Source organism: Anomaloglossus baeobatrachus (assembly GCF_048569485.1).
Source record: "Anomaloglossus baeobatrachus isolate aAnoBae1 chromosome 5 unlocalized genomic scaffold, aAnoBae1.hap1 SUPER_5_unloc_3, whole genome shotgun sequence".
Lineage (NCBI taxonomy): Eukaryota > Metazoa > Chordata > Amphibia > Anura > Aromobatidae > Anomaloglossus > Anomaloglossus baeobatrachus.
In genome coordinates, this window is record NW_027441806.1 from 141533 (window position 1) to 149891 (window position 8359).

Consider the following 8359-nt stretch of genomic DNA (forward strand, 5'->3'; position numbering starts at 1 on the left):
AACGGTCCTGAGGTTCAATGAGACTTGCTTCCTTAATTATGTTGGTCACATAGCTGCTAGGTGAACATTTGCTGGTGCCAACCATTCATGAGAGGGAGGGGGTCACTTCTAGGTTTGGAGCAGTGAAAACATCTTTGCTTATTACATCTTCATGACAATGTGCATCTCCACACCCTAATGGGTGATTCATTCTTTCTTTGTTAGGGAGGTGTCTAAAGAGGGAAAAGGTTCGGTATATATAGACCTGCTGGTGGCTGGGAGCCTATTATCAGTGGAGGGGTCATAAGAGTAAGCCACATGACCAGTCACATGGCTGGCAGCTAATTAGCAATGGAGATGTCATGAGGGTAAGTCACATGACCAGTCACATGGTCAGCAGTCAATTTTCAATGGAAGTGTCGTAGGTAGGGATGAGCGAATCCGAACTGTAAAATTCAAGGTTCTTACGAAACACCAGGTGTCCGGGTCTCGCACCCGAGCACAGACTTTTAATTTACTTCCATTTGTCATCTGAATAAAACTTGTTGAAATTCTGCAGCGCAGCCAACCAGCAAGCTTTTAGGTTGCGGGCACGTCCAAAGCCATCGCAGCCATGCCAAGTATTAGCATGGCTGTGACTGGCCGGTGTACCTTGTGACAAAGCTCGTACGAAGGCCGGATCACAGGCTGTGCAGCCATTTTGCTGTGAATAACACAGGGGTAGGACGCTGTTATAGTCAGGGATGGTGTTAGGTTCCAGTGTGGCGTACTGTTACAAAAGGCTCTGTATTGTGACTGTGCACCAGTATTTGTGGGCTCAATCTCTGAACATATTGTAGTGCATCGCAGTAGGTCCTGTGTAGGAAATATTAACCCCTTAACGACCGCGGGCAGTAAATTTACGTCCTAAATGACATAATGTTACTGCCCGTGGTCCTCCGGCGGCAGCATGCCACGATCGGCACACATCTCAGCTGATTTTTACAGCTGAGATGTGTGCCTGCTAGGCACGAGCAGAATTGTTATCTGCTCGTGCCGATTAACCCCTTAAATGGCGCTGTCAATACGTGACAGCGCCATTATAAGCGCGATCGCGGTAAAGTTTTACTTACCGCCCGATACCGGAAGTCACGTGACGCGATCACGTGACTTCCGATAGTTGTCACGGTAGCACAGGGTCATGTGATGACTCCTGTACTACACATGACTTGCTTTCACTTTCGCTGTGCCAGCGGCACAGCAAAAGAGAAAGAGAGCGTATCTGCTGTTTACAGCCTTGTAGCTGTGATCAGCAGATACTGTAGAGCGATCGGAATGCTGATCGCAATAGCCCCCTAGGGGGACTAGTAAAATAAAAAAAAAAGTTAAAAAAAGTTTTAAAAAATTAAAAAAAAAACAAAAAAACCTAAAAGTTCAAATCACCCCCCATTCGCCCCATTGAAAATTAAAGGGTTAAAAAAATAAAAAATATACACACTTTTGGTATCGCCGCGTTCAGAAACGCCCGATCTATCAAAATATAAAATCAATTAATCTGGTCAGTATACGGCGTAGCGGCAAAAAAATTCCAAACGCCAAAACAACGTTTTTTTGTCGCCACAACTTTTGCGCAAAATGCAATAAGAGACGATCAAAACGTAGCATCTGCGCAAAAATGACACCGTTAAAAACGTCAGCTCGAGACGCAAAAAATAAGCAGTCACTGAGCCATAGATCCCGAAAAATGAGAACGTTACGGGTCACGGAATATGGCGTAAAACGTGCGCCACTTTTTTCGGACAAACTTCCGATTTTTTTTAACCCCTTATATAAAAGTAAACCTATACATGTTTGGTGTCTACGAACTCACACTGACCTGAGGCATTACATCCACATATCAGTTTTACCATATAGTGAACACAGTGAATAAAATATCTCAAAAACCATAGTGCTATCACACTTTTGTTTGCAATTTTTCTGCATTTGGAATTTTTTTGCCGTTTTCCAGTACACTATATGGTAAAACCGATGGTTTCATTTAAAAGTACAGCTTGTTCCGCAAAAAATGAGCCCTCACATGACCATATTGACTGAAAAATAAAAAAGTTACGTCTCTCAGAAAAAGAATGGCGAAAAAAAAAACGGAAAGCGAAAAATCGGTTGGTCGTGAAGGGGTTAAACAAGCTCTATTTGGCCTCTGCACACCACTTTTTGTGGGCTTAATCTCCAAAAAAGTTCTATTACTGCACTGCACAAGACTGTGTGTGGATACTCAGAATAAAGGATCACTTCGAAATTTTTCTGAATTTGGGGGTGCAGAGCTTTCTTAAAAATTACTCACAAGTCAGAGCTTTTGCGGAAAGTACGTTCTCACTCTGATGCTTGCCTGTCTGCACTACAGAGTCAGTTCAGTCTTCCCAATCAAGGCCTCATATGCGACGTACCAACAAGGTGGAACTCCATCTTACATCTGCTGGAGAGACTGTGGATCTCAGGCAGTCTTGGCTGTGAGAGTCAACCGAGAAAAAAGGCTGTTTAGAGGGTTTTTTAAAATTGGGTGCTCAGTGGTGAATCTCGGATAATCTTGTCTTTGAGAGTCAAATGTCAAATGTGAAATCAGGCTCTGTAAAATTTAATAAAATGTAGTCTGAGCCTGAGGTGGAAACAGATTTGGTGCATGTCCTAACACCACAGAGGATTGATGCATGTTTCTCTGTCTGTGTTGCCTCCTCCTACTACTCAGCTTCCTACACCTTCTGCTGATCCAGTCAGTGTAAGGGCGGCTTTGCACGTTGCGACATTGCACGTGCGATGTCGATGGGGTCAAATCGAAAGTGACGCACATCAGGCGTCGCAGTCGATATCGCAACGTGTAAATCCTTTTTGATACGATGAACGAGCGCAAAAGCGTCGTTATCGTATCATCGTTGCAGCCTCCGACATTTCCATAATGCCGGTGCAGCGACAGGTGCGATGTTGTTCCTCGCTCCTGTGGCAGCACACATCGCTGTGTGTAAAGCCGCAGGAGCGAGGAACATCACCTTACCTGCCTCCCGGCTGCAATGAGAAGGACGGAGGTGGGCGGGATGTTTACATCCTGCTCATCTCCGCCACTCCACTTCAATTGGCCGCCTGCCGTGTGACGTCGCTGTGACGCCGCACGACCCGCCCCCCTAGGAAGGAGGCGGGTCGCCGGCCAGAGGGACGTCGCACGGCAGGTATGTGCATGTGAAACTGCCGTAGCGATAATAATCGCTACGGCAGCTTTCACTAGATATTGCACGTGCGACAGAGGCGGGACTATCGCTGCAGCATCGGTAACACATTGTTACCGATGTCGCAGCGTGCAAAGCCCGCCTAACAGTTGGACGACCAACCGCAGCACAGCCTGTTGAAAACAACAGCAGGCTGTTCAGAGACTCAGCTGCTTGGGGTTAAAGTCCCCCACCACACTGGAGCTGTGGATGGACTTTGTAGGGACCTTTTTAAAATTGTTGCTCTGTAGGGAACATATTCTACTTTTTGCTGTGGGGAGAACTCTGGAGAAAAAAAAAAGCTCTGTGGGGGCCGTTTTAAATTTGTTTCTCCGTGAAGGAAATCTTATATTTTTGTCTGTGGGGATGAACTCTGGCAAGAGGCTCTGTAGAGGCCTTTTAAATTAGTTTCTCTGGGAGGGGGGGGGGGATCTTTACATTTTGTCTGAGTGAGTCAACTGTAGAAAGATGCTCTATATTTAAAATTGTTCTGTGAGTAAACTCTGCCAATGTTGTATGTCTGGTCAACTCTGAAGACAGGCTCTGCAATGGACTTTTTAAAAATTGTTGATCTGTGGGGAAACTCTTCCAAGCCTCGCACTGGACCACCAGCTCAATCCAAAATCCAATTACCAGCTTTTTTTTTTAATTATAATTTTTATTGATTTTCAAAAGCAAACAAATCATTACATAGAAACAAATAATATTAATATTAATAATATCAATAATATTATCATCAAAATGCCAAGAAAATTGTATATCACTACTTTTACAATTCAGTACTACAATATCTAATCAATGCAGGAGCCAGAGACCAAAGAGACCCCCCAGAAGCAAGGTAACGCGCGTTTCACGTCTTTATTGTGTAATGCTTCATCTCCGGTCTGAAGAGACTGGAAGAAGAGTGGACCAAAATCACACCAGAGCAATGTGAGAGACTAGTGATGTCCTGTGGTCGTAGATGTGCTGAAGTCATTCACAGCGACGGCCTGTACACGTCCTACTGATTGGTGACTGTTATCTTCTGAAAATGCAGTTATAATCTTAGTAGTAGTACATAACCATATTTTTCGGACTATAAGACACACCGGACCAGGGTGTATAAAAATCAATGTTTTTTTTAAAAAAATAAAAAAAAAAAAAAAAATCGGATTTTTTTGATTTAAATCGGATTTTTTTCAATAAACTGCTTTTTGAGGAAAATATTTTACCATCCAAAGGTTCTTCCATCATGAGATAAAGCTGAGTTGTTTAACTCAGTAGAATAAAGGCGGTATATGTGTAACATTCACAATGCCATGCTCTTCCAGAGGTTTCTGTAGGATTAGTGGGCAGTTTCTCTCCTATATTATCACAGACGCTCGCTTTACTTACGCAGTTCTCAAAACTGAATTTGACTCCGCAGAGGTCCTAGCCTCTTCTTCACGGCAAAAATATTACGTGAACAGAGTTGAGAAAAAGACCTTAATCCTATTGTTCTACAAACCTATGAATACAGAATCAACCCCTTCAGTGCCAAGTCCAAGAAGTTAGACAATATGTTTCTGATTGTTTGGAGTGGAATAGATCTGCACAACACAAGAAGAATGTGAATCTAAGTGTGAGGAGGAGGAAGGGCAAGCAGACAAGAAAATGAAAGTGAAACTTTGAGCACAATACTGCAGCATAGCCACAGACAGACAAGTCTGGATCTGTTTGTGTGTACAATCTGAGGTTTATTACATTCTTTCCTTATAATGGCAGCAGGCCGTAAAAGAGACCCAGTTTGGGAATATTTTAATGAAGCTCCTTCGCCTATCGGTAAGGCAGGCATGCGTGCAAAATGCAAACGATGCAACAAAGAGATGCAAGGCCTGGTGGTGCGAATGAGGCAACATCATGAGAAGTGCAGTGATGAAGATGACCAAAGAAACACTTCTGAACAGGCAGGATCTTCAGGTTGGTAAACATTTTTATTGAATCCTATTTCTAAAGACTGAACTGTCATGTGTGAGAACAATTATATTTCTTATTATTACTGCATGTTACTGTCATTTGGTACAGTTATGAAGAAAAACAAATATTCCTTTTGGGGCAGGGGCAGTGATGTGTTGTGTACAATAAGCAGAAATTGTATAATAAACAATAAAATAACAGCATTGACTTTTTTTGTTTAGGGGAATTCATGGATTCTGGAAACTATCCACCTCCAAGATCACCATCATCCTGTTCTACAGTTTCAGAGTTATCCATCCAGGATAGTGCTTCATTAGCAGCAGCATCATCATCAGACACCCACAACCACATATCACCATCACCCAAAAGGAAGAAAAAACCTTTACCTCCTGGAACCACCATAGATAGGTTTGTGATAAGAACTAGCAGATTAGAAAAAGAGTTGATTGATGAAAAAATTGATGAAAAAAAGTTTATTTTTGCAACAAACTCTTCTTTCCGTCTGACTGAGAACCCACATTTCATTAATATGGTTCAGTCACTGAGACCAGGATACAGTCCACCCAGCAGAGCTGATGTTGCAGGGAAACTGCTGGATCAAGTGTATGACAGAGAAATGGAGCAATGTGCAACAGCTCTGGAGGGTAAAATTGTTAACCTAAGTATTGATGGGTGGAGTAATGTCCACAATGATCCTATTGTATGTGCTTGTATAACAACAGAAGAAGGTAAAGTCTTCCTTGCACAAACAACTGATACGTCAGGAAATGCACACACTTCAGAATACTTACAAGAAGTGGCAGTAAAAGCTATAACGACATGTGAATAAAAATTCAAATGTCTAGTACGCAGTTTGGTCACTGACAATGCTGCAAACATATCCAAGATGAGAAGAGATTTAGAAGAGCAGGGAGGGAATACAAAGCTGCTAAAAACATATGGTTGCTGTGCTCATTTGCTGCACCTCTTAGCCAAAGACTTAAGTGTTCCAGAAATAAAGGCTAATGTTGTTGAAATTGCTAAATACTTCCGTAATAATCATTTTGCTGCAGCAGCTCTGAAAAGGATGGGTGGAACCAAGCTAACGCTCCCACAAGATGTTAGATGGAACTCTGTGGTGGACTGTTTTGAGCAGTATATCAAAAACTGGCCTATTCTGATGACACTTTGTGAAGAAAATCGAGATAAAATAGATGGCACTGTCACGGCCAAAATCCTCAACATTGAGCTTAAGAGAAATGTTGAACATATGCTGAGCTTCCTGAAACCCATCTCTCAAGCTTTAAACAAAATACAGAAAAATAGCTGTTTTATTGCGGATGCTGTTGAAATTTGGAAGGAACTGAGTGAACACTTAAAAACAGAACTACACATGGACAGAATTAAATTACAAGCAGTAAACAAACGAATGGGACAAGCACTGACTCCAGCTCATTTTTTGGCAAATATTGTCAATATCCAATATCAGGGTCAATACCTAAGTGCTGAGGAAGAGGAGTTAGCTGTGACATGGGTATCCAGCAATCATCCATCTTTAATGCCAACTATAATAAACTAATAAACTTCAGAGCTAAGGGGGAACCATTCAAGAAATATATGTTTGCTGAAGATATTTTAAGGAAGGTCACACCAGTAAACTGGTGGAAGTCACTTAAACGCTTGGATTTCGAGACTGTTCAAGTAATGATTTCACTTTTAACAGCAGTAGCTTCTTCTGCAGGCGTTGAAAGAATATTCTCTTCCTTTGGACTCATTCATTCTAAATTGAGAAATCGGTTGGGACCCAATAAAGCAGGAAAGCTTGTTTTTCTTTTCCAGATTATGAATAGGAACAAAGAAGAAGATGATGATGAAGATGACGACAAGTGAGCTACAGAGGACAGCAGGGACAGTAGTATTTAAGTTTTTCATGTGTAAGCTGGACTGACAGTCTAAGTTTCTTAAAATATATATATATTTTGTTTAGCCAAATTAGTTAACAAACATGGATGTTTGTTTAAGCAAATAACTTATGCTGTAATGTTGTTATTGTTTCAGTTGAATAAATCTATTTAAATTGTTATTAAGGTCAGGATTATTTTTCTCCTTCCTAAGTACAACAGAACAGTAGTGTCCAAATATGAATGATTAACCCATTAAACTGGGGAGAAAAAAGTAATATAAAAAGTGATTCTAAAAATCTTCATCTACTTGCATGTTAAAGTAGCAAGAACTAGTTTAGGTAGAAACTTTGATTTAAATCACTGATTGAAATCAAGCCTTACTGACTAGTGATTTAAATCTTGATTTAAATCGTGATTTAAATCAGTTAGATTTAAATCAAATCCACCCTGCCGACACTACACCGATGATACGATTTTGACGCTTTTGCGCTCGTTAATCGTATCAAAAACGATTTAAAAACTCCGATATCGACAGCGACGCCGGATGTGCATCAGTTTCGATTTGACCCCACCGACATCGCAGCTGCGATGTCGTAGTGTGGAAAGTACCCCTAACTGTAATGAATGGCAGATCACTGAGATTGGGAGTTAGGAAGAAGAGGGAAGAGGAATGTTGGATATTTTGGGGGGGAGGGATGCAATACTCTTGTCCATATAGTGAATATATAAATATATAACAATGTGAAATGTTCGATGCACATGGAATATTGCTTTTATTTAATTTTTAGAAAACAGACGTCTATTTGTAACTGTATATAATTCTAATATAACTTCTAATGTGGTTTCCCTTTTTTCTTTACTTTTTTGCCTTTACTTTGTTTCTGTTGTATTTTCTTGTTCAGTTTGCCATTAGTGATGGGCGATCCTGATCTGTAAAGATTAGGGATCGTACCGATCACATAGTCATCGTGTACATTATCCCGATCACGAGCTTTCCTGGGAAGCTCGTGTTACAGATTGGGTCCAGAGGCTGTTTAAAAAAAGCACCTTTTTAAAAAAACATTATGATCATACTTACACGTCCCCGACCGCTTCTGCATCCACGTCCAATCATTGCCGTGCCCTCCCGGTAACCACCAGTGACTAAAGGACCTTCCGAAACATTATAACCATGTGACCAGTCAGGTGTGAATGTTGTATTACCTCATTGGCTACAGACTGGACTGGGAGGGCACAGCAATGATTGGACTCGGAAGCAGAAACGGACGGGAGACAAAGTCTGCGGGACGCGTCGTGGGACCTGTAGGTATAATGACAATGTTTATTATT